Source organism: Abramis brama, assembly GCF_963993115.1.
Source record: "Abramis brama genome assembly, chromosome: 4".
Classification (NCBI taxonomy): Eukaryota; Metazoa; Chordata; class Actinopteri; order Cypriniformes; family Leuciscidae; genus Abramis; species Abramis brama.
Genome location: NC_139966.1, coordinates 21,799,716 through 21,827,654, shown reverse-complemented (window position 1 = coordinate 21,827,654; position 27,939 = coordinate 21,799,716). Strand labels below are relative to the sequence as shown.

Genomic DNA, 27,939 nt, shown 5'->3' with positions numbered 1-27,939 from the left:
GGGGGAAGTAGATATTGTCCTTTAACACTCTTGAACCAAGATTATTTGGGTGATGGCCATCCCGATGAAACAGTTGTCTCTGACTCCAGAAAAGATTGAAATTGTCAATGAAGTTCACTCCTTTTATAGTGCAGGTTTTTTGCAGCCACGTATTAAGCCCAAGAAACCGTGAAAACCTGTTTGTTCCTCTTGCTGGGAGTGGTCCACTGAAGAATGTGTGAACTTTCAGTCTTTTAACCTGTTAAGCTGCAACCCCACTTTTGAAAAATCCCCAGAAATGGCATACCCAAACTGAAACAGATACAGTTCATGAACCCTTTGTACTAAAAGCACAAGTATGATCTCATTTGAAAGCTGACACCTGGCAGTTTATTGTAAATGTAGAAATAATTATTGTCATAATGACAAAAATTGTTATAAATAGCTTCAAAGTTTTGTAAAGTTTTGTAAAGAAATAATTTTTTATGAAACATCCTCATGAAAATAAAATTGAAGTTGGCACTGTAGCAATCTAGAAATGCACTACAGCTAAAGCCACATGTCTAAACATTTTATGTTTAAAATCTGAAGATAATAAGTCCAAAACTCTGTATTTAGTTAAATGTTTTTCAAGACCATGTCAATGACTTTATTTTGATTTGACGCTAATGCTTCTGATGTTTATTGTCATCTTCTAACCACCTATGCAGTATATTGTCTCTATTGTTTTGTGGTGCAGACGAGCCCCATTCAGTCTCAGTCTCCCCTGCACACATTCACCTCTCCAGACTGGTTATGGCTCTAAATATGCATTTCTTTTGTCTGCATTATAGTTACTAACGACTGGCTATTCACAGGCTATTCATAGGGTTTCAGTCCCTAATTTCTTTTCTCAAAGTTCACCTCACATTTTAAACTGTATCAAATGCATTTCTTGAATAAGGAAACATTTCAGAAAGCATTCAAAAAGTCATAAAAGTATAACTTCTAGGTTGCAGGTACACCTAGGGCTAGCTAGCATGTTAGCTTAGCACACCATCAATACACGACAATTTATGAGATTAAAACCATGTTTGTGCTTCAAACTTACTTTATAACACTTTATAAGTGTTTTAAATAATCTTCTGTGATCTAATTTGGCTTCAGATAAAAAAATCAGACAGAAAATATACTATTGTATGGTATTCTGCACAATGACAGTCTATATAGATTAGCATTACATTATAAATATAATCTATTATTATGGAAATACCTGGCATGGCTTGAAAAACACAGGTAACTCAAATATCATTGCAATCATGTTTATTGTCTTCAAAACGTCTGTATCTGCATGTTACAGCGATCTCTTGTTAGCTTTGTGTGTATCAGTGACGTCCTGGAATGTCACATGATCATGGCTCTTCTTCATGTTCCATATATGGACTATTATTGTGCATAATAGCGCCCTCAGGCTATTGGTATGAATTGAAAACACAGTATCAGAGTATCTAAGCATTTATAATGATTACATCGACGCATTTGGGTATAAATTCAATAAATATTATTCCTGTCTATAGAAATCTGATGTAAATCCATGAGAATCTATCAATATTTCTCAAAATCTGCACATTTTTGAGCTAAAGCCCTGAAGGACGTTGTTTTGTGTATCGCTGTCATGACGACAGCACAGGAGTTTTTTATGAATGAAAGCGGCTGACGCGCATAATTCATATCAAAGGTATCGACTCATTTTTTCATTTCATAACTCCTGACACAAATTAAGAAATAACTGTCGCTATAAGTTTCTCAGAATACAATAGAGGTCAAATACTGAAACTTGAGTCTTATATCTTTTTAATGATGTATAGTTTGTCAAGGTATAACATTAAATCTGATAGTAACTTTGAACTATATATAAAAAAACCCGCTTCAGTGCGCCCGCGCACTGGCAACGGTTAACAGGTTAAGTGTTTCAAAAAGTTCATTGAAATCCTTCTTAAGGAGTTCTGACTGCTCTTTATGAATATCATTATTCCCCACATGAATGATGAGTCGATTTGCAGTCTTATGTTTCATCAGAATGTTCTGAAGTTCCCTGTTTACAAGTTGTTGCTTGTGGAAGGCAGCACATAGTTGTATCCCTGCTGCTAATGTTTCTGATTATGGAGTCCCCCACTATCAGAGTCCTGGGCTCGGCTGCGCTCTGAGCTGAGTGCCGCTGTCTGCTCGACCTTGAGCGCCAGTTAGCATCAGTGTTAGCTACTGGCCCATTCAGTCTGTGTTCGATCACGTTTGGGGATTGCTCATTTACATTCATTAGTAGTTCAAATCTGTTTTCAAGATGTATAGGCGGTGGTAGGAGACCAGTGTTTGCAATCCTTGTCAGAGCTGTATCTGGGGTAGAGGATGCTACTGCGGCAATATGTGATGCTCGTGACAATCTGATGTCTCGAGTGCCTTTGGGTTTAGCTCCCTGTTTGTGCCATCGATTAGTAAGTCGATCGGCTTGTTTCTCTACCTGTCGAGGAGCACTAGTTTCATGGGACTCAACGGCTGTCTGCTGAGGGTGTCCATGACGAAGCTCTGTTGTGTGCTCCATCTGGTTTGGTGGTCCCGTAAGTAACTTTGTTTAAAGAACTGCAATCCTTTGTAAAAGTCTGTGGCAGTTAATGCAGCAAGTCGATTCCAGAAGAGGCATTTTCTCTTATGCCTTGAAGGCAGTTGTGTTTTCCTTTCCCGGAATGTAAGCTGGTCAGGTAAAAGAATTCTGCGTTTTTGTAGTAATCCAAACTTTGTCGTATGAGCACTGTGCTGATTTGCTGAAGTTAAAATTAGGTGATAAAAGGAAATAAAATAAAGGAAATAAAATATAAAAAAAATAGGAGATAAAATGTAAAAGCGATAGAGCAAAGCGCGGAGCAGTAAGCAAGAGCGTCCGACCAGTAGCTGAGCAGGAAGTCCTGATGCTCTGATGATCCAGTCAAAGGATGGCAGTTGGTATCCTCATCCTCCTCCTCCTCATTTTTCAACCATGGTAGATTAACTTTGAGCTTGCCGCCTTTTGCTAGCTGGATATTGGCTGTAGTTGGTTCAGCAAGTCTCCCTTTATGGGGACTGAAAGGTAGAGAATCTGCTTCACGAAGATTAACGTGTGCTGCAAGTCCTCTAGCAAAGTCATATATTACAATATTAGGAAAGTGCTTCCAACTCAACAACAAGTCCGCAAAGTCTCTGGGAGACTCTGCTCTTATGTTGAATTTGATGGAATAGACTACTCCACATGGACATGTAATGACTGCCCAGCCACCTAAGAGAAAAGTAAAAAAGTACAATTTAAAGAATGTACAGTTCTTACAGTTCATCATTACAATGGTTACTTAAAAAACAAACAAAAAACTACAAGTAACACTTCAACTATTAACTTAGTTCAACTATTAACTATTAACTATTCATTTAGTTTAGTTTTTCATTAGGTTTTCATAATTATAAAGACATGATGGGAGCTTCCTGCAAACCCAAATATGATGATCCTGTGTCACAGTCTTCCAGTACAGAAGATGGCCTTCATTCAGAACGGAAAAAGAAGACAAAGAGTAGAGGAAAGGTTGAGAGGAAAAAAAAACATTGCAAAGTTGACTCATCGTCCTCCTGTGAATCAACCTCATTCTTATCTCAATCCTCTTCATCCCCTGCACCCCGAAAATCCAGCAAAAATAAGGATAAAGCCAAGAAAAGGAATGAGAAAATAAAGCAGAAATGCAAAAAAGGATGTATTTTAAATGTCCTTACAGTAATCTTTGTGTGCAGTTCCCCATACATCTATGTGTCATTTAATTATTTGTTTATTTAGCAACACATTGCTAAATTAAATCTTATTAAAACTATCTAATTAGCATTATAAGATTTAATTATTCAGTCTTTGTGAAATTGTTTGTTTATGTTTTTCACAGAATTTACATACTCCTGCACAGGAAAGGAAGAGAGGACTGGGTGGGTATGGGTATGGGTATGGGTATGGGTATGGGTATGGGTATGGGTATGGGTCTGGAGGGATTAGGGGGTGTGCCCGAAGTGTGAATCTGTATTCAGAAAGGCACGGAAAACAAATTACGATTGCTAATGGTTGCCTGTTACATTACAGTATATAAAAGTTCACTTACCACATAAGCAGAGTAAGAAGAGATGACTGATGACTGATATGCAGATCCTGAGCACCACTGAAAAAAGCATCTTGTAAATCTTGTGAACTTGTGCCCAACCCTATTTTAAATATACTACCACATTGAGTTTCAGACCCTAAAAATGCAAGCACTGAAATTACAATGCATTAAAATGCAAGCACTGTTAACGCAATGGATTTTATTTATAATTAGTGCAATTCAGATGTTTTTTTTTAATTATTATTATTTTTCAAATACATATGTCATTAATTTACTTCCATACCCTAAATCCTCTAAAGCTGTAAATTCAGATTTGGTAATGGGATTTAATTTCCGATATGTGCTGTTGACCTACCACTACAAACTGGGTAATCTGACCAATCAGAGCTGGGTAGGCTATCGGAAAGGAGGAGTTAAGAGGGTTAAGAGAAGAGAGATGATACTGCAATGAAAATTTAATGAAAATAGTTTTTTGACCTTGAATGCATGTAAACAACCTCAAAAACAAATTAATAGCTATTTAAATAGCATAATAGAGGCACGTTTATATTATTATTATTATTATTATTATTATTATGGTTCTTCTTCTTAGACCCTAATTTTCCAAGATAAACTTCTCCTAGCTTTCCACCTACAACCACCAAATTCAGCAAAGACATTTAGGCTGTAATTCCTTGTTGCAGATTTCCAAATTCCATTCATTTATAAAACAGACATCCCATTAGCATAACATACTAATGGTTTATTCTCTGTTCTTTGTCAGTCTTTCTTCCAGAGCAAGCCATTAAGAGATACAAGAAGGTCTTGGGCTATTTGAAAAGTGGAACAACAAAAACACAGGCGTACTTCAAATGTGGCGTGGATAGAAAGACAATTGTGGATACTGCTGCAATTGCAGAGCTCGAAGCATGTGACATTGAGGCCTACAAAAATTTGCGTGGCACCTTCCAAAGAGGACAGAAACTGTCTGATTTTGCAGAGCGATGCAGAGAATTATGCAGACAGGAGCCATTGCGAAGCACCATTGAAGAAAAAAAGAAAGCTGGCATGCTTATTGACTTTTGTAAGAGACAAAAATAACCAACCTGTTTATGCATGTGTTTCTTTGTATGATAAATACCATTCCATGCATGTTCTAGCTCAGTGACTACACACACAGCCACTTTAACTTTTTCTTTTTCCATGCCTCTTGTTTAAATTCTTATTGTTATTTTAGCTGTTGCTTGTTCCATGCTTCTGGTTAAGCATTGTTCTTGTTTTCTAGTCATGATGAGTAAATATCATGTGCAATCAATCACTAAAGTCATTTAACGCTTTTGAGGTTTTTGTTGATTTTTTTAATAGTATACTTTTAGATAATATCTCTAGAACAGGGCTGGGGAACGCTGATCCTGGAGGGCCACTGTCCTGCAGAGTTTAGCTCCAACCCTGAAAAAAAAAAAACATTCAGCTGCCTGTAACTTTAGTAATCCTGAAGACATTGACTAGCTTCAGGTGTGTTTGATTAGGGTTGGAGCTAAACTCTGCAGGACAGTGGCCCTCCAGGATCAACGTTCCCCACCCCTGCTCTAGAAGGATGTAGTAACCCTTGAGTAATTACTAGTGGGTTGCCATGATCTTCACTTTAGAATACTGATCCAAGTAATTAGTAATTCCTTTAGAAGGATGAAGTAACACTTGAGTAATTACTAGTGGGTTACCATAATTCTTATAATAGTTATTAATGAAAAGAATCATAACCATTCACAAGATACACACGCATATATATAGGGGCAGTCATGACTCAATGGTTAGATTCGGACTTGTAACCCAAAGGCTGCAGGTTTGAGTCTCGGTACCAGCAGGGATTGTAGGTGGAGTGAATGACCAACGCTCTGTTCCACCCTCAAAACCACGACTGAGGTGAGACCCTTGAGCAAGACACTGACCCACCAACTGGTACACACATTATAAAAAAAATAAAATGATATATATAGCCTATATATATATATATAAATGTATGTATATATATATATATATATATATATGTAAGGAATAATTGACGACAGGCCGTTGAATTATTAGAAAAATAATGCACACCCGAGGTGGTAATGCGGTCACGACGCGAAGCGGAGTGGCCGTTACACCTCGGGTGTGCATTATTTTTCTAATAATTCAACGGCCTGAAGTCAATTATTCCGCTTATACTACAGTTACCACACCTCGAAACATTGTTCAGATTATGTATTTCAAGACGTTTGTAAAGTTTTTGTCATTAAAATGCTCTTGTATGTAGGACTAATTTCTTACGCATCTAATCCCATGCCTCCGTTGCTAATTCCGAAACGTCATTTTAGAGTTAGTAACGGAGGTTTGAGCCACTGATAGCAGACTAATGCTGGGACACACGACTAGCTGTTTTCATCGACTGCAGCATATTTTAAACACCGACTTTGAACACAGACTGAACGCGCTGAACACGCGTTTGGACATGATCAGTCATAAGTATCAAATTACATTCATAACCAGCCTTAAAGTGTGTCCCCGGCTTTATGCAGTTATTAGAGAGAGATGTTGCAATAATGAGACAGAAAAGCGTGCGTCATTATTATTTTTTTATTTATTAATTCAATTCGTTTTAATTAATTCGTTCATTCTTTTTTTCTATTATTGACATATGACAGTAGACTAGCCAAATAAATGAAACACAAAGCCCTTTTAACAACAAGTAGGCCTATCAATAATTATTTATTTGTTAAATTATCTGCAATAAAAATCCGTGCTGCAGGACAATCCATTTATTTAGCCTATATTTAGTTTAGTTTTCTATTGATTATATAGGACTATATGCTTTATTTATTAAAATTAAACTGCATGTTTCCATTGATTGTGAAGCTAGACATTGAAAATTGCAGATCAAGCGCATGGGGCTAAATGCTTTTTCTTGTTATGAATTGTATCCTATTTTCCGTTATTACAGTTGACAATGCGAAGTGATTTGGAACTGTAATGCGGTCAAGACCTGCCTGGAACTACTTTAGCCGTGCGTTTCCCTGAAAATATTGCACACCTTAGAACGTCAGATTCAAGCATTCAACGGCCCTGTAGTATAAATATATATAGCCTATATATATATATATATATATATATATATATATATATATATATATATATGCACACATTTATTATTTATGTTTTTTTTTACTGTATATGTTTAATAATAAAATTACTGTATATGGAATTTGGTCTCCATATGATACACGTGTTTGCATATTATACGCATTTTGGTGTGCATATGATATGTGCACATTGCTTGTCATATGCATACAAAAATTATTTTCTGATTATATATAGTGCGTCAAATTTAAACAGTAATAGGACATCGGGTGCAAGTCTACAATTAGGCTACTGATAATGTAAACAATCTTGTGAATTTGTTTGTAGTAGCAGTTAAAATGTTAATGTACTGCTAGTCATTTGTCTTGCATTACTTATTGTTTAGTTTTGCATGAATTATGAAACTTTCTCATTAGTTCTCTGGGAAGAATGAAAAAATAGTAGTTATTGACTAGTTAATAGTAAACTACTAGTGTCATCTGTGTGCTATTACTTACTAATTTGTTAATCAGAGTTTCTTGTTAGTTAAAGGGCACCTATTATGCGCCTTTTTAGAAGATGTAATATTGGTCTTGGGTGTCCCCAGAATGCATTTGTGAAGTTTCAGCACAAAATACCCCACAGTTAATTTATTATAACCATTTGAAAATGTCATTTTTGGGGCCTGTTTTAAAAAGAGCTGTTTTGTGTGTACCACTTTAAATGTAAATGAGCTGCATATCCCCGCCCTGCTGCTGGACCCAGATGATGAAGAGAGTCTGGCACAGAATAAACACGAATGAGAATGGACTAAACGTCTCGGAATGGTTATTTGATACATTTATGTACTTACAAAGTTTTAATCGCGTCCCCTTTGCCATTATGGATGTGCAACGCACACACACACACACACACACACACGAACTGTGATAACGTTCGCGCAATTTTTTTAAACTACACATCACTGTGATAATGTTTGCTAAGTACAAACGATTTATTTATTTATTTCTTAAGGGGAGGGAGATAGACGTTTATATAGGCTACTGTCTATGGAGATAGAGCAGACCTTAATTTATTTACATTTGTAAATGCTGCAAAAAAATGCCTACGTGACATAAAACTGTCTGACGTTGTTTGTTGAGACATCCTATGACGACGACAATAAATAGCTTTAGACGCATTTGTTATTGAACTGGCTGACATCGATTGAAATGACCCACCCAGCAAAAACTCGTTGAAAAGACGTCGAAAAGACGACATTGCAAGTCGTCTAAACAACGTTAAAATTTGGTTGAAAAGTGAAAGGTGAAAAGACGTCTTTTTCAGGTCGTTGAAAAGACGACAATAAAATGACGTCCCAATCGCGTCTAAATTAGGTTGTAAAGTGAGTTGAAAAGACGTCTTTTTCAGGCCTAATTTCAACCGTGAATTCATGATTATATTTAATATTCATAATACGAAAATTCACAAGAGTTTATAAAACCATTTATTGACACATCAAATACATCTTTCACATAAAAAACACTTTCCTGATCACATCTCAAGCCTGCATTTGATCAAGCATACCCTAAAAAAGTTATATTGTGAAATATTACTAAATAAAAATAACTTTTCTTACATATACATGTAAATATACAGTATAAAGTGTGTAATTTATTCCTGTGATGCAAAGCTGAATTTTCAGCATCATTACTTCAGTCTTCAGTGTCACATGATCCTTCAGAATTCATTATAATATGATTATTTGATTCTCAAGAAACATTTATGATTATTATAAGTTGTACAGCTTCATATTTTTGTGGAAACTATGATACAGTTTTCAGTATTCTTTAAATAGAACTTTCAAAAGAGCAACATTTATTTGAATCATTATTTTTTTAAACATTTTTAGTTTTTACTGTGACTTTTGGTCAAATTAATCTATCTTTTCTGTATAAACATATTTTTTTCAAAACAATAAATCTTTAAAATATTGAAAATGTTTATAAAACAGAACAATGACCAATTATAACCACATTAGAAAACAGTAAAGGGATAGTTCACACAAAAATTTAAATTCTGTCATTAATTACTGACCCTCATGTCGCTCCAAACCCATAATGCTTTTGTGGAGAGCACAAATGAAGATATTTTTAACAGATGCCATGTTTGCGCATACAATTACATCTTTATTCACAAATGATGTATCTCCGACGCATGAGATGGCCGGCTCTCGCCAACACAACCCTAATGAATTGTGGTGCTCCGTGAACGTGTCAGAGATGTATATTTTGTGAATAAAGATGCCATGTTTTTTTTTTTTTTGCACACACAAAGCATTCACTTCGCTTCATAAAGTTGAGGTTAAACCACTGGAGTCATATTGATTATTGTTATAATGTCTTTACTACCTTGAAAGTTGTAGTGGCATAAACTGTGAAATGGAGGGACAGAAAGCTCTCAGATTTCATTAAAAAGATCTACATTTGTGTTTCAAAGATGAACGAAAGTCTTACAGGTTTGCAACGACATGAAGGTGAGTGATGAAAATGTTTGGTAATGTTTGGCGCATTAGGTAAATCAGTTCCTCAGGGGCACCAGTAGATCTCTGCCTGATCTCTGATCTGCTCCTTCCACCATCCCAATCCTGGATTATTGAGCCACGACAGAAGTTTCCACTTTGAATGCTTTAGCCTGGCTGTTTTTTCTCCAGCATCTAAAGTGAGAAAGAAAACAATAACCAAAATGTAAATGTAAAAAAACAATGGTTGTCCAAAATGTGAAGTATACACTTCAGTTTTCCCTCTACATATTTGTGCAAGATTTCAGTCATAGATAAATTGTAAATGTTTGCTTGATTAGACATTACCTGTCTAGCGACGTATGTTTATGCTGAAATATAATATTGGTTTGTGAATTGGTTTGGTTAAATACACCTATCACATGTCATTTTGTAGCGAACTGTCTCGTGTGATTAAAGTTTTGAGCTTCAGAACTTCCGATAACATAGTGAGTTTTTAGGGAGCGAATGTTTCAGTGCACGTTAAGAATTTTGTGATTAAGACGGCCTTTAACCACTGACTACTGAGCTAGAGACCTGAGTGATATGCACCCAGAGTTATGCACCTTGATTAGCTTGTTCAGGTGTGCTGGACTAGGTTGGAGTAAACCTCTGCATGTAAGTGGACCTTGAGAGACAATGTTGAGATCTCCTGCAATATGTTCTGAACTTACAACACTGGTGTCCAGACCAAAGTCCTGCAGAGTTTCTGGTGGTCCTGGATCAGCTGCTCAGGTCTGCTTAATTGGGTTTGGAGCTAAACTCTGTGATCAGGACTAGATGGCAAACAATACTGTAAAGGGGAGAAGACAAACAATATTATTATGTTATAAATAATTTGTTCTGTGTTCATCTGCTTACCTGTACAAAGTATGCATCATGAATAAGCGGTATATATTGAATTTGATCTTTTAATTACACTGTTTAACTACATTACTAACTACAAACCTGATAAAAATGACTGGTGGGCAATGGAAAGCCTCCAGGTGGGCGTAATGGTGTGACGTCACGTGATAACTATGAATTAACCATACAGTGCACACTTTTAGGTTAAATAAATTAGCTTATTTCCATTCATCCATTGATCAATTGTCAGCAAAACCTTTACAAAACTATCAAAATATCTCATCTACACATAAGATGTGATTACAAGCCCAAACTTACAGCTCAAGTCTATAGTTATCCTAACGTTACCTCTATGTTAGTTAGCTAGAAGCTAACGGACTTTTTCGAAGACACTAAACCATTTCTATAAAGTAAATATTCAACGGAAGCGAGTGATTTACATGAAAGAAAGTCTCAGAAACATTTGTATGTACTATTTGTGTAATTTTATGGACTGAACTTACCTTAAAGTAGTTCAAACAACAGTGATAGACGGAGTTTCACTGATTGTCAGTTGAGCTGCCGTCTCGTTTCCATGGTAACGCCCTCCGCTCTCCAGTTCAAATGCGGCTTGAATGTTCAGCGCGCGCGCCCATTAAAACACGTAGAAGTCACGCAGCATTTACATCCATTTAGATTGATGGAGTGAATTATTTGATAAATAGCTAAAATATCCTGAAACCTGATGTATTATTAAGTGGATAGTAGGCCTGTGGCCATCGCAAACTGTAAATGGAATGGAAATATATAAGCATTGAAAATGTAAAACAATGTTTGAAGTCATAGGCTATAGCCTATACACTCAAAAAAATAACTCATTGGACAAACTCAATTTAATTGATGGCAGGATTTCCATCCAATAAATATGTGTAGCCCCAACTTATAAAAAACTCATTCATGCAATGAAATGTAATTAAGTTGGTCCAACTAAATTTTGACCAACTTAAATGAGTTGGTCCAACTCAATTATGAGCAACTTAAATGAGTTGGTCCAACTCAATTTTGACCAACTTAAGTGAGTTGGCCCAACTCAATTATGAGCAACTTAAATGAGTTGGTCCAACTCAATTTTGACCAACTTAAATGAGTTGGTCCAACTCAATTTTGATCAAATAGTTTAGATGAAATGGATACATTTATAAAATTAGTTTTATGCTTCTTAAACTTAAATTAGAACATTTCATTGAAAAATCAATTAGGAAATCCTTATTTTGTACCCCATAGAGACAAGAGACAAACTCAATAGTGCAATAGTTATTTAATGTGAAAAGTACTTAGAAAAATGCAAGTACACATTAAAGCCTTTATCCAAACATGTACAAATGTCTTTGTTCTGTTGAACACAAAGGAAGATATGTTAAAGAATATGGGAAACTGAACAGTTCTGGGCCACCATTGACTTCCATAGTAGGAAGAAAAAAAACAACAGCTATGAAAGTCAATGGTGGCCCAGAACTGTTAAGTTTCCCATATTCTTTAACACATCTTCCTTTGTGTTCAACAGAACAAATACATTTATACAGGTTTGGAACAACCCCAGGATCAGTAAATGACAGAATTTTCATTTTTGGGTTAACTATCCCTAAAGACAAGAACGACTAAGTAGAAATACACACAAAAAGTGTGTAAGAAAAAGCATGTAAGAGTGTTTAAAACAATAAAAATGTGTGGTGTGTGTGCGTGCATAAGTATGTTAATGACTCAATATACAAAAATGTACTCTCAAATAATTCTCATTGTGTTCTCAAAAAAAGTGCACATCTCATGCAAACAGCTTGATTTTAAGTTGCTGGATTTTTGCATTCAGCCTATGTCCATCCAAGTTCGTTAGGATTTTCTGGATAAACTTGAAGGTGTACTTGATGTTGTCAGGAAAATTAAGATCAAGAGCATAAATGAGACCGAACGGCATGATGAATGCCAGGATCACACAGTCTAGGTCGCTCAAAACCTTAATGCCCTCGATCACAACTCCGATGTCTTCTGTACAATCTCCTTGACTGTGTTTGGGATTTCATTTTCTGCATCCTCAGTGGACTGGACAAAACACAAAATACTTTGGTTAAGCCCAGGTGAATTTGACCCTTTATATTTTAAAAGTAATCAGCAAATTGCATTGCTACTTTTCACTTTTACTATTACATTGTTGGCTGCTATTTACTTCCATTTTATGGACACACACATCTGAAAACTTCTACAAATTCTATTGTGTTCAGATGAACAATGAAAGGCATACACATGAAATGAAAAAAGTTATTACCCCTGCACAATTATTACTATTAAAAATATTATTTTATTAAAATGAATAAAACAAAATATTATTATTCCACTAATACATATTTTATTGTGAAATGAAAATGAAAATTGAGCATTTAATAATAATAAATCATAACTTATTTTATAAAACATGAAAGTATTAACAGAATTGTTGTTATATTAAAAAATAAAATCACTTACCACATACTCCTTGAAGAAAGTCTGGATCTTCAGTCGGGTAGATCATCAGGCCTTTCAGGATGCACTCTCTCCTGATGTTTATGTTGTCACACTACAGCAGGGGGAAAATCAAGACTGAAATTAGCCAAATGCAGAAAGCTGTACATTAACTAGACAAAACAGAAGACATAGCATGCATTTATACTAACAGAGTCTGTGATCGCCAGAGCATTTTGATCTTTTGCCCCTTCACTCCTCCTTTGCTCTTGAAGATCTGCATCAGTTTATCTGAAAAGTGGTCCAGCTGTAGGAACATTGATTGCAGTGGCTTCGTAGTGATCTGCATGAACTCTGCGTTCACCTTCAAAATGAAAAAAAAAAAAAAACAACAACACAAAAACAATTTCTTACTACGAAAATAACCTAATGACTAAAATAAAACACTACATAACATGTTTACTTACTTCACTCTGCTGAAAAAGAGCTGGCCATTGATTCTTGAACACCTCTATCATGGGCATTGGCTGACGACAATGGGTTTGAAGTCTATTAATGAATGTGGATTGTGTTTCCGGTATCTGTGGGTGTTAAATGTCCTGTAAATATTACTTTCAAATGCACATCCTACAAACATACAATGAACTGTTTCATTATGCCTGAGATGTCCATTTATGTGTTGAAAATAATCTTTCCGTTGCTAGCTCCTTGCATGAACACACATGACACTGGAATGTTGTTAATTCTTCTGGCTTTGGAGTTTCCTTTTTAGCATGTATTTTGTACGTGTGATTAAGAAGCTTACTCCATATACTAAACGTGCATGGGCAATCTGTGTATGGACATGGATAGCGAAAACTGCCACTAAAGCACAGATGAGTCTGCCTAAAATGCTGCAGCAACAAATACCTGCTAGCTAGTTTCGATGGACACATTCTTTGCACTGCCACATTCACAATCCTAAAAAGAAGAATAAAAAAGTATTATAAGATACCATATATTTAACAAATGACACAAGTAGCCTAAATCAGAATATTTGAATATGACTTACTATAACTAGGAGGTTGCTGTTCACCTGGTCATATTCATAAAACTGTGAAAGAGAAGATGTTGATTAGGAGTGGGAACCAGTTCTCATATGAAAATATGCTTTTTGAGGTGAATTAATCCCTTAATATGACACTTACAATTCTCTCAAGTAATTAAATTGATTTTAAAATAATTTAAAATGTTTACTTGGTACAATTGTCTACCAGCAATATTTAACCCAGTCGCATGAAAATGCATATCTATAGCATGCTTTGGGTTTCATCGTGCAGTTGATACGCAAAAATGACTTTTTACATGCATAGCCTATTTACGTACTGTAAACCCTTGGGTAGGTTTAGTGGTGTGGGGTACGTGCATATTATACGCCATCAAAGTGCGTATGTATGTATATATATAGATAGATAGATGCCTATTTATTTTTTTATTTTTTTTGGAGAAACGAATGGGAGTTCACAGAATACATAGATCGATAATTTCAACAAATATGCGTTTTATAGCGTTCATCAAATAGCTTGTTTACTGCAAAAACAGAAGACTATCGTCCATTCTGTCACATTTTTCAGGTGTTCTGATGTGACGTTAACTTAGGTTAACCCCTGTCTGTCACTTGCTCTGATTTACCATGGGCAGCTCAGCTACGATGTTGTAAATAGGTAGTTTACATGATAAAAGTAATCTTAATATTGAGATAGGCTATACGTTCTACCTTATGTAACGTTAACGTTACCTCTAGTTAATTATTTAAACTGGCCTTACAAAAATGATGTTTTCGTGTATTTTCTCCCCACAGCGCTTACTGTCATATGGTGATTGTGAAACACGGAACACCTCACTTCATGATTTTATGGTGAAATGTCTTATTTTTCATGTTAGGCAGGTCAAATTTGATCAAGAAAAACGCACTGTGGCCAATTCAGCGTGAGTGAGTGACGCAGCTAAAAATAGACTCGGCGCCGAAACAATCGCGGCGATCGCAAGACTCTAATTCATTTTATGACGGATATATCAATCCAGCTAGCAAGCCAATAAGTTAAGAACCAATTTTGCACAGTTACAGTCAAATTCGGGATCGTTAGACTGGTCTACAGAATTTGCACGTTGCGTGAGTAAGTTAAGCTATCAAAGGGACACTTAAAACAATTCACCTCGCATAACTTTCACTGCTGTTGCATGCATATTTCACTCAAAATTATGATATAAGTTACACATCCTCTTACAGTGAGGTAAATTCTTTGTTACAAATACTCAAACAAGATAATACTTACCAATAACGAATACGACGTTGCAGTCCTTCTTGCGGCGGCAGACGATAAAATGGCGGCCACACTCTGAGCATGTTCTTCTCTGAGCTTGTCTTGCACATGCGCAAATGGCGCGCTCCGAAGCCAAATTAATTTGAGTTCCCCAAATTAAATTAAATCTCATAGATGACACTATTTATACATTTTACGTTAGACTTATTAAATAAATATACGTATTATTCCTAATTAGATATATTTAAATAAAGTGAACACAATTTAAATGTGTCATACCTAAGAAGGCCTTGAATCATTTTTTTGAGTGTAATAGGCTACATTATAATACAATATATAGGTCTACCTTAGAAATGGTAAACGTGGTGTAGAAATAAAATAGCAAAAACTACATGATATAATTATGAACATATTTTCTCATAGGCTATGCAAATTTACAGATGTAACACGAGGAACAAGCTTTTAAGTATTTTTTTAAATGTAGGCTATTTCAAATATACAAAATGTATTTCAATATGTTTAACAGTGCTTCACATATATGTGAATATATTAATATTCACATAGCCTATATGTGAATATATTAATAGTGCTGTTGTTTATCGGGTTCTACGTGCTTAATTTGTAAAGGGAGGATCCTTACACTGCCTAGCTTTACGGCACCAGAGAATTTTTAACATGTGCTGAGGGGGTGCTAGATCATTGACGGGGGGAGCTGCGCAAAACTTGGCCACTAAATATTTAATATTCAGTTATGTTATTGATCACAATTAAAGTTTTAATTTCATTAAATTGAACAAGTGCAACATTCAGCATTCAATCAAATATTCTAAAAGATATGCTATTATTAACAATAATGTTATTTCAACACAATCTCGTTATTTCGACATATGTGTGCGTGCAACAAGCAAGGTGTGCATTTGTAAATCCGGTGACGCGTGTATTGATTTTTATTAATAAACAAGTGTTTTCTCTGATAGTGTCGACTCGGCTGCAAAGATGAAGTTGACGATCGCCATCTCCGTGTGAACGAGCCTAGAGAGAAATGCACAATATGCCTAATGGATTACATAATCATAGAGTAGCCTTTTTCTTTTTTCGTTTTGAATTATTTCGTTTAAAGACATTTCAAGCTTTGTGTATTTGATGTATTTTTCATGTCTGTGTGAGGCATACACTGAATTTCGTTAAGTTAGGATGAGATGCGCTCCAGTTCACGTGCAATGCAAGTGACCGCACGGGCGCCTCCAATTGTCTGTTATATTTTATTAATTAAATCCAGGCATTGTTGATGAAAAATGGATTAAAATTAAGATACAATTTATACAAAACGAAATTCACTTTAAAGAAAGGCTTTCTACAAAACAAAACTTAATGAAGTGGTCAAAATCATGTCTGACCCGCATGTTTCATATTGCGCATCCTATAACTCGGTCGTGCTGTTCACTTTTCATAATCAACATAAATGGAAAATAAAAATAAAAATAACATTATAATATTTTAACAAATATGAAACTAAATGCACTTTTTTAATGGCTAAAACAGTATAGTAGGCCTACATACTATCTATTTGTACAAATTGCTGCACATTCATTTAATTCTGAATTTTGCACACAAGTTGAAAGGCATTTGTTCAAATCAAGTTCACGGATAATTGTGCATGCATTTATTAATCATTATTATGATACTAAAATCATAATGCTATGTACAAAAAATCAGACGAGCCCAGAATATGAACGCAATTACACGTTAAGCATTTTCCTCCCATAGAAAACCATACAAGAACGCTTAATGTGGCTTAATGCAGATTAGAATGTCCCCTTATTTTGTCGAAATAACGAGATATTATGTCGATACTAGGCTACTGCTGTGTCCACCGTGGTCTCCACATTCTTGATCAGCGGAAACGATTTTTGCTTGTTTGGGATCTGACTGGTCAGGAATTTTATGCCAAATCATGTAGGTAGGCTATATGGTTTGCGAACGTACAGGTGCTAATGTATTTCTGGCATGTGCAGTGACACTTAACTTTGAAACTATTTCTACAATCTATTTCTTCACTTGCTACAATAGACTTTAATTGTATTTATGCTACATTAGGGCTATATGTGGTCCAAAACAGATGAGCATCTTGGGTTAAATAAACAAAGCCCAATTTTCAAGTCTTTTTTTGGGCTAAATTGGACCAAATTAGACAGACCAAACAAAGCCCAATTTTCAACGTCTATGTTTGGGCTAAATTTGGACCAAATCAGACGGACCAAACAAAGCCCAATTTTCAACGTCTATGTTTGGGCTAAATTTGGACCAAATCAGACGGACCAAACAAAGCCCAATTTTCAACGTCTATGTTTGGGCTAAATTTGGACCAAATCAGACGGACCAAACAAAGCCCAATTTTCAACGTCTATTTTTGGGCTAAATGAGGACTATGACGGGCCGACTTGATTTAGCCCAAAAAACAACGTCTTAATGACGTCTGGTGCTGGGTGGGTAGCAGGGACGTGCGGTCAGGGTAGGCAGGGTAGGCAGTGCCTCACCAAAGGAAATGTTGACATTACATTTATTAATTCCAAGAACTTTATTAATTCACCACATTATTAATTGCATTTATTTTATTCCAAATATAAATTTTTGTAACAAAAATTTTCAGGAATACACATATAATATACTCATTTTGCCATTGTTTGCTCCTAAAACCATTGTTTCATGCAGGAAATTCAAGGCCATGGCCATTGAGGCAGAGGTTAGCAGTGCCTCTTTGGTCCATAGAACGTAGTTTACGTAGGTTTGCGCATGCGCAGTCAGTTCTCATGCTGTCTTGAATTATCAACATTGAGGCAGAGACCGAGCTTGCTTCAATGTCACGTGATCCACTCGCTCTCACTCAATCCGCGCTTCCCGATCTAGCGGCGCCTAGCGTTGGCTGTCAACAGGCCCGGGGTGGGTAATCGGGAGAATTCCCGGTGGGCCGCTTCACTTTTGGGCCGGTCGAGGATTTTTGTTTTTTCACATTTGTCACGTTAGTTACATTAGGCTACACACGTTCCGCATTCTGACACCGCAGCGCGCAGCCTCTGCATAGGTTGTACCATGTGAGGGAGTTCTCCCCTCCCCTCCTATAGAGTTGGTTGGGTCCATAGCCCGTCTTTTCCAAAACGTTTTCTCAGGTAATACCGCGGCACCGCCGGCGCCTACCGATGGGCCGGCCCGGTAGCTATGCGTCAGGGAGGATGGATGGGAGGAAGAGGCCAGGAGGTATGGAAGCTTGTTTCCGCCACAGAATAAAACATTTTAAAAGATAATTGCGACTTTTTATCTCACAATTGCGAGTTTACATCTCGCAATTCTGTCATTATTTCTCAGAATTGCGTGTTATAATGGCCGTAGCCAGCTATGAGGTCACCGAGGTCCGGACCTCGGTCATTTTTTTATATTCAAAAATAAAATTTCAAGCTCTCTGAATGATTAATTAGCCGTTTAAACCGCGTCATGTGTGTTTGCAATTCATGTCGCTGCGAGAAGCTAGAACAGTGCCCGGGCTTGAGAGCGTGTTGTGAGTGAGGGCGCGGGTGCAGCCTCCGTGTTGCCAGATCCACCTATTATACGTCTTTTTGGACTCGTTTTTCCCATTTATTGTGACACTTTAGGACGTTAATAAAGTGGGAAGTTGAATGTCAGGGCTAGTGATATATTAATTTTCTTTTCCAAAACACAAGCTTTGAACTTATTTCGGATTATTATTATTATTTTGTTTTTTTTTTATGTTTTTCGTGGCATTAATAAAAAAGAAGCAGCTTAGACAAATTGTAATTGCTGACAGGAAGATACCACATTCGGTAAGACAAACGCAATGATCATCGTGATTATCTGTAAGAAATGTACAACACTATAAAAACAATAGCATAATACAGATCTGTATCATTATTCTAACGTTATTTGTAACTTGTTACGAAATAAAGTCTCTCACCTAAAAAAACGTACTTTCCTGTCCCGCCAGTCTCGTTGCGCGTCCTCTTCAATTACACGCGCAAATGCGGCAGGGCGCTTTATGTCACTTTATTATAAATAAAGCGCAAAAGAAACTACAAGCATGATGCAACAACATCGTAGTTGATGTCAATTTGTAAGTCATATTTATATTATAATGCGTTATATTTTGCCAACGAACTAAAATCGAAACCGTGATATGGTTTTGTGCTTTATAAAACAGCACAAGACTTTAATTAAGTATCCTATATAGGCATTATGTTTGTGCTGCGTGATTTAAAGAAAAGTGTGCACTTTGCTCATGCGATCAAAGGGTTTATTTCTTGCAAGTGAAGACATTAGGACAAAAGTATTGTAATTTTCCTATAGTGTAATGTAAAATATACTTTTGAAATATTCATTTTCATTTATTAGGCTATATGGATTTTATATAGGAATAATTATATAAATCATTATTATATTATTATACTAATTTGGCATACTAAAACACCAGTGATAATGTAGACTGAAACTATATCATAACTAAAAAATATGTTTGAGCCCCCTTCAATGTCCAGGTACAAGTCAATGTTTTTTCTTTGTGCACAGTTCATGGGTTGAAGCTCTTAATTTTGAGCTCTGAAAGAGCACCAGATTGATGCATTTAACCTTAAAATGTACAAAATTTTCTTGCGGGGGAGCATGCCCCCGAACCCCCCTAGAGGGACAGAGGTCCACTCATCATAGTTTTACAAAATCCTATGGGAAAGAACGATCATTTATGAACTTTACTCCAGCATAGAACAACAAAGATCCTTTTAAGTCAGTAAACTAAAACTGTTAATGCAAAATTAAAATGTCCTTGAACAAACTATACATTTGGCCTGCCTAAGGGGGGGCCTACAAGACATTGTGCCCGGGGGCCTCTGAATTCTTAATCCGGCCCTGCACCTCACCCCGGACCTCACTAATTTTCAAACCCTGGTTACGGCCTTGGTTATAAAGTCAGAATTGCGAGATATAAAGTCAGAATTGCGTGAAATAAAGTCGCAATTGCATGTTATAAAGTCAGAATTGCAAGATATAAAGTCAGAATTGTGTGAAATAAAGTCGCAATTGCAAGATATAAAGTCTAAGTGAATTATTATTTAACCTTTACATTATTTGTTGAACCATGGCATTAATACAAACTACACAATAGTGACTAGGCTGCTTGTCGGTTCGCTGACACCGCGCCGCCTCCCTCTCTTACTGTGTCCCGCACAAAACATTTGTTTGTTGTATAATATATATCTATAGATGTGTCCATTAATTTGATTATTAGATTTGATTGTGCATTAGCCTCACATATGACTTTGCTGTATGCAGGCAGCGATGTGATGATGCCTGATATGAACTTGGGTTGCTTCATTAATTGAATGAATATGAACATATGCCACATTGATAGGTCACAGCCTACCCATGACAAGATTTCACCGCACGTTACTGGTGGGTAGTAAGTTTTTTTCCCTTCTCAAGTGATTCGCGTTTCTGTTTGAATGAATGAACGGCAGAGATGCGTGCTGTTTACCACAGCTCGCACACTCGCGTTTCTGTGTAAATGAATGAACGGTACAGATGCTGTTTACCACAGCTCGCACACTCGCGTTTCTGTGTGAATAAATGAACGGCAGAGATGCGCTGTTTACCACAGCTCGCACACTCGTGTTTCTGTGTGAATGAATGAACGGCAGAGATGCGCTGTTTACCACGGCTCGCACACTCGCGTTTATGTGTAAATGAATGAACGGTAGAGATGCTGTTTACCACAGCTCGCACACTCGCGTTTCTGTGTGAATGAATGAATGGTAGAGATGCTGTTTACCACAGCTCGCACACTCGCGTTTATGTGTAAATGAATGAACGGTAGAGATGCTGTTTACCACAGCTCGCACACTCGCGTTTCTGTGTGAATGAATGAACGGTAGAGATGCTGTTTACCACAGCTCGCACACTCGCGTTTCTGTGTAAATGAATGAACGTTTACCACAGCTCGCACGCTCGCGTTTCTGTGTGAATGAATGATGATGTTTTAGCAAACTGTATTGCTATACTTAGATGAGTAAAAATGTTGGCTATATTCAAACTAATGAATACATAATAAAATGTAGGCCTATAATCATTTTTTTACAAAGAAAGAGTACACTTGAAATATTGTTGAAATTGTAATTATTGTTGTAAACCTTTTTAAAGGGACAATAAGTAGGAATTTCTCCCATCTAGCGGTGAAATTGTATTTTGCATTCAAACGAATAGCGCTCTACAGCGCCTCACTTTTTAAAGTGCGTGTTGCATCTACGGTAGCCATTATGTACCAAAAAGCTAAGCTTCTAGCACTTCATCGAGTTTTCCTTCGGGTGAACTGGTTTGTTATTTCAAACAAACTGCAACTTGACACAACGAACAAACAAATGTTACTTTTGATCAAACAAAACTTACAACCTTGTTTTTAGGACCTTCTCTACTTTACTCAATAGCTGCTATTCATCAAAGAGCCTGTTTAATTTTTAACTATAAATGTTATACTGTCTATAAACTAATAAAGTATACAACCAAGCAATGAAAAGCTTGTAATTAAGACAGTAACATTGACTTACCTGTCGAGAAGAAAACAGGAAACTTCAGCGTCTCTTTTGAAAGCTTCCTCCTGCATTAGCTGTCCCGACATTAACCCTTGTTTTTTGTAATCTCCGATCACGATTCCTTTTACGGTCTATTATGGACTTTTTCGACGACGATGACTCCTTATCCTGTGACTCAGCATATGTATTAATGAACGGTGTATAAATAACCGTACAGTGCAGCCTTTTAAACTTGCCGCGACAGTGACAAGCATAGACATGATGTCTATGGTGACAAGCACCACTCTCTGCTCTGATCCTCCGCTTCTGTTGACTTCAGTCACGTGACGCGGACTCTGAACGAAACTAGCCTAGTACTTTTTGTCCCTCTCTGCTATTATAGTTTTTCAAGATGGCGGAACTACATGGAAGCCTCCGTGGACCTACCCGTCCCATGTATATAAAGATAATAAATTCTTCGTTTACGAGGATTAGTCAGATCATTGGCATAGGTATTTGTACACCATTGAGGACATATGTATGATTAAAAATATTGCTTTTAGATAATAAAATACCTAAAAAGCTACTTATTGTCCCTTTAATAAAATAGCAAAAGATATTTACAAGATAGATGTAAGCAAAATCTTAAATGGTCAATATAAGTCTTCTTCTAAATATATCTTTTGTCCTTGCATTGTGGCTCAGTCAGTGTCACACCTGAATGCATGGCTAATTATGCAGAGTGGGTGGGACATTGTATTCTCACACTCCTCGTTCACGCCCCCCTCGCATATTGGCTTTCAAGCAAAACCTGTTTTGCATCAATTTAAACCAATGTATTGTTTTATTGAACGATAAAGCAAGACTATTTTCACATAATTTTGAAGCAAGAACCCGTAGCAACAAAATCCATTTGTCAAAAGTCTTATTGACACATATTTATTATGAGTTTTGTGGTCTTATTTCAGCAACTTTCATTTTTATTTTTTTCAATAACCACGCATAAACATTATTCTCTTAAAAATACAAACATCTACATACACAATGCTTACATATTATGGTAGGCCTGTTTGTGCTATATAGAGTGAATTTACACCTTTGCCATTATCATGTTTATAAATAACTGAAAAAAGCACAAATGTCAGGGCATGTCAAAACATCCCAAGGGCCCCAAAAACACCATAGACTCCAGAGGGTTAAGGAGAGGATGACCGGGGCCATGTATTGCGAGATTTTGGGGAACAACCTCCTTCCCTCAGTTAGAGCATTGAAGATGGGTCGAGGCCAGGGTGGGAATTATGTAATTTTAGGGGCAAGGCCATTTGGCCTCCACCTTTTTTTTTTTTTTTAGGGGCACCAAGGCCATATGACAGGGCACAAAGGCCATATGACAATTCGATGGTTTTCCCATTCAGATTGATACCATAACATCCTAATTTGGAATAAGACATGGATTATGACTTTTTTAATTAAAAAAAAACATTTTTTTAATGAGAGAGAGAGAGAGAGCGCCATTACATCCAGAAGGTATACACCCTCACACAACAATAGAAACAACATAAATGCCAATAAAAGCATTCAGAAACACCACAAATGCCAATAAAAGCATTCAGAAACAACACAAATGCCAATATATTAATAATTTCCTGCATTGTCGAACGCTCTTCTTCATGCGTTTCAAATATGGACTATAATGTTCAGTAGAGCGCCCTCAGGCTGCTGGTATGAATTGAAACAGCACATCAGTATACAGCGCTCATAATGATTACATCGACGCATTTGGCTATAAATTCAATAAAATATTATTCCTGTCAATAGAAATCTGATGTAAACTGAGAATATATCAATATTTCTCCAAATCTGCACACTTTTGAGCTAAAAGCTGTGAGGGACGTTGTTTTGTGAATCGCTTTCATGACGACAGCACAGGAGTTTTTTATGAATGGGAGCGTCTGACGCTCATAATTCATATTAAAGGTATCGACTCATTTTTGCTTTTCATAACTCCTGACACAAATTAAGACATAACTGTCAATATAAATTTCTCAGAATACAATAGTGGTCAAATACTGAAACGTGAGTCTTATATCTTTTTAATGATGTTATAGTTATAGTTTGTCAAGGTACCGTATTTTCCGCACTATAAGGCGCACTTAAAAGCCTTTAATTTTTTCAAAAAACGACAGTGCGCTTTATAATCCGGAGCGCCTTATATATGGATCTGGCGCCTTATGTTAACGTCTGTTAAACAACCGCTGACTTAAACCTTGTTAATACTTTCGCCTGGCACCGGAGCGCGAGCCTCCGCTGACTGCGCGCGCAACTCCCCAAACAGACGAGGCATTTATACTTGACGCAACTGTTTTGTTTTAGACTGAACACCAGACCATACAACTGATTTAGACGCGCAATCTGGGTGCCGGTGTGATGAGATGTACTAATATCCGTCTGCTCGTGCAGATTCGGCTCAAAGTCGTGCATCTTCGGATGCGGAGGCGCGCGCGCTGTTAAGCCGAATCTGCCCGAGCAGACGGATATTAGTTTTTTATTACCTTCGCGCTCATGCGGACGCGTCGAGTATAAACAAGGTATCTTGGTTTACATTTGGACTTTGGATGTGATCTTAGGCTTGAAAAGGTTGGTGACCACTGCATAACGCAAACCCAGTCAAACGTTTGACTGCAGTATCTTCTATTCTATGCGCCTTATAATCCGGTGCGCCCTATATATGAAAACAGTTCTAAAATAGGCCATTCATTGAAGGTGCGCCTTATAATCCGGTGCGCCTTATAGTGCGGAAAATACGGTAATAACATTAAATCTTATAGTAACTTTGAACTATTAAAAAAAAAAACGCTTCAGTGCGCCGACGCCGTTACCTCTGTAACCTTGCATAGGGCCCTTTTCTGAAAAGGGCACTTATCTAAGTTACTAGCAAATAGATTTTGATATTTTTAGGTCAAACCGTTCTTGTCTGTCAGTCATATAATGCAGGTCTATGGTCACGGTCTCAAAGAGCATCCACAGAGTCCAAATTAAAACAATTCCCCATCGTAAGTACACATTGATGGCCTAAGACACGAAACGAGCGGGTTGTTTGAGAAAACGAACAGTATTTATATAGTTTTTACCTCTTATAACACAGTGACGTCCAAGTGATCTGAGGGCGCCCGCGCTTCCTGCTGTGTGACGTGTGCGCAGACTGGTGCATAGATAGACATATAGATTTCGCCTTGGCTACGGCAGTTCATGAACGAATGCAGTAGCCAAGGCGAAATCTAGTGTATATATCTATGCACCAGTGTCGACAACAGAGTGTCGTTCTTCTGTTGGTGCTGACGTTACATGCTTCTTGCACTGCTGTTTTGATGCGTGAGATCATCAATGTGATTATGACACTGCACCTGCGCGAATCCACAAACTAATTGAAGTTCAGAGACTACTTGGGTGGAACTTGGAAAGGGCCAGGGCACACAGGCCACTGTGGCCGTACGATGATTTTTTTTTCACGGGGCATGAAGGCCAAAGTGTAGGGCAACGGCGGCCATGGCCGCGTGGCCGCGGTATAATTCCCACCCTGGTCGAGGCTGGGTCTTCCAACATGACAATGACCCGAAGCACACAGCCAGGATAACCAAGGAGTGGCTCTGTAAGAAGCATATCAAGGTTCTGGCGTGGCCTAGCCAGTCTCCAGACCTAAACCCAATAGAGAATCTTTGGAGGGAGCTCAAACTCTGTGTTTCTCAGCGACAGCCCAGAAACCTGACTGATCTAGAGAAGATCTGTGTGGAGGAGTGGGCCAAAATTCCTCCTGCAGTGTGTGCAAACCTGGTGAAAAACTACAGGAAACGTTTGACCTCTGTAATTGCAAACAAAGGCTACTGTACCAAATATTAACATTGATTTTCTCAGGTGTTCAAATACATATTTGCAGCTGTATCATACAAATAAATAGTTAAAAAATCATACATTGTGATTTCTGGATTTTTTTTTTTAGATTATGTCTCTCACAGTGGACATGCACCTACGATGACAATTTCAGACCCCTTCATGATTTCTAAGTGGGAGAACTTGCAAAATAGCAGGGTGTTCAAATACTTATTTTCCTCACTGTATGTACAGTATACAGAAACAAGTAGGAAGTGGGACTGTATCCATTCACCAGGGGAGCAGCCCGATAGGCCATCAGGGCAAGATAAGGGTCGCTGGATTTCTTGAGAAGACTTTTTATTGTCCTACATACTGGCACTTTCCCTACAGCATTCAAGCAGGCTCGGGTTACTCCACTGCTTAAAAAACCAACACTAAACACATCATCTGTAGAGAATTACAGACCTATCTCTCTCCTACCATTCATTGCGAAAACACTTGAAAGAGCTGTTTTCAACCAAGTAACATCCTTCTTGTCTCTAAACAACCAGCTGGATGTCAACCAATCTGGCTTCAAGAAAGGGCATTCAACTGAGACTGCACTACTGTCGGTCACAAAAGCCCTACGGATCACAAAAGCTGCTTCCAAATCTTCAGTACTCATTCTCCTGGATCTGTCTGCTGCCTTCGACACTGTGAATCATCAGATTCTTATGTCCAGCATCTCATCACTGGGCATCACAGGAACTTCACTCCACTGGTTTGAGTCCTATCTCACAGGTAGGTCCTTCAGGGTCGCATGGAGAGGCGAGGTATCCAAAGCACATCAACTGACCACAGGGGTTCCCCAGGGTTCAGTTCTTGGTCCCCTCCTCTTCTCCATCTACACCACATCACTGGGACACATCATACAGGCACACGGCTTCTCCTACCAATGCTATGCTGATGACACACAGCTCTTCCTCTCGTTTCAACCAGATGATCCCACAGTAGCTGCACGGATCTCAAGCTGTCTGGCGGACATCTCGACATGGATGAAGGAACATCACCTGCAGCTCAACCTGAGCTTCTCGTCCTCCCTGCCAATCCATCTCTACAGCACAACTTCACTATCCAGCTAGAATCATCATCAATCACCCCATCAAGGTCGGTCAGAAATCTTGGAGTAACGTTTGATGACCAGCTGACCTTCACAGATCACATTTCAAAGACAGCTCGATCATGCAGGTTTGCACTGCACAACATCAGGAAGATCAGGCCTTTCCTAACTGAGCATGCAACACAACTCCTCGTCCAGGCCCTGGTCATCTCTAGGCTTGACTACTGCAATGCTCTTCTGGCTGGACTTCCATCATGTGCAACTAAACCTCTACAGATGATCCAGAATGCTGCAGCTCGTCTTGTCTTCAACGAGCCCAAGAGGGCCCACGTCACTCCTCTGTTCACCTCTCTGCACTGGCTACCTCTCACTGCTCGCATCAAGTTCAAGGCATTGACGCTTGCTTACAGATCTATCACAGGCTCAGCTCCCTCCTACTTTCACTCACTCCTACGAGTCTACATCCCTACCAGAAGCCTACGATCGGTCAACGAGCGACGGCTCGTGGTTCCATCACAGAAAGCCACAAAATCACTTTCCAAAACATTCTCATTCACATTCTCATCCGGAATGCAGAATCCCTGACAACATTCAAAAGACAGCTGAAAACCCATCTCTTCCATGAGCACTTAACCTCATAAAAAAAAAATTAAAAAAAAAACAAAAAAAACACCTCACTTATCGGGCTTATGCTACTCTGATTAATGTCTGAACTTCGTATTTTGAGCACTTCTTGTTGTTGTTTTTGTTTTTGCCTCTTCTTGATGACTCGCTTAATTTAGTCCTAATTTGTAAGTCGCTTTGGATAAAAGCGTCTGCTAAATGACTAAATGTAAATGTATTGTCCTCACAGCATGCTCCGCCTCCCCGTTGCTCTGTGGGAAATGGGGACTGGATGTCACATGACTAAAGCCCCAATCCTGTGCGAACTGTCTGAAGATCTCGGATGCAAACTGTGGGCCGTTGTCTGAGCGGACCACTTCAGGTATACCATGACATGCAAAAATAGACTTGAAGTGATCAATCACAGCTCTAGATGTTGTGGATGTCA

At 37.7% G+C, this 27,939-nt stretch overlaps 1 protein-coding gene and 1 long non-coding RNA gene across 2 annotated transcripts in view; one reads left to right on the top strand and one right to left on the bottom strand.

Moving 5' to 3' along the window:
• The window catches only part of LOC311081149 (uncharacterized protein), a 434,400-nt gene that overhangs the window by 127,154 nt on the left and 279,307 nt on the right, over positions 1 to 27,939 (top strand). The gene's annotated exons all lie outside the window — the stretch shown is intronic.
• LOC311081162 lies at positions 11,468 to 15,662 on the bottom strand. The gene is made up of 7 exons (XR_014605809.1): positions 15,366 to 15,662; positions 14,102 to 14,143; positions 13,960 to 14,010; positions 13,518 to 13,631; positions 13,263 to 13,414; positions 13,075 to 13,165; positions 11,468 to 12,654 (listed from the first exon to the last, which is right to left on the bottom strand). It is a non-coding gene; the product is annotated as an uncharacterized lncRNA (long non-coding RNA).